Consider the following 443-nt stretch of genomic DNA (forward strand, 5'->3'; position numbering starts at 1 on the left):
AGCCCCAGGAGTCAAGATAAAGGTTTGGAAAAGCAGGTGCTCATCTGGGCTCGCTCCCGGGCGCCGAGGGAGCTGGCGATGGCTCGTGGGGATGGAGGGCGGCGGCCGCCTCATCTGCCGCTTCGTTCTCATCGGCCTCGTCCTGGGGGGACTTCAGGGCACGGTGTCAGGGCTCCCCTCGACGGGGGTTCTGGCTGCGCAGCCCAGGCAGCCCCGTGATTCCGACCCGGGCGCCCTGCTCTGTCAGAGGAAAGGTCACCTTTGGGGGGGGCGGTGCTGGGCTCAGGGGGCTGAGGGACAGCAGGCTGGGGTCAGGGCTGACCAAAAGCAGGAATCGGGTCCAGGACAGACATCACCGCGGACCCTGGCGGCCTGTGGGTGCTGACGTGCCTGACTCGGACCCGCCTGGGGACCTTAGGGCGCCAGGGCCCCTCGGGCCCCTC

The sequence above is a fragment of the Myotis davidii genome, unplaced genomic scaffold, assembly GCF_000327345.1.
Source record: "Myotis davidii unplaced genomic scaffold, ASM32734v1 scaffold221, whole genome shotgun sequence".
NCBI lineage: Eukaryota > Metazoa > Chordata > Mammalia > Chiroptera > Vespertilionidae > Myotis > Myotis davidii.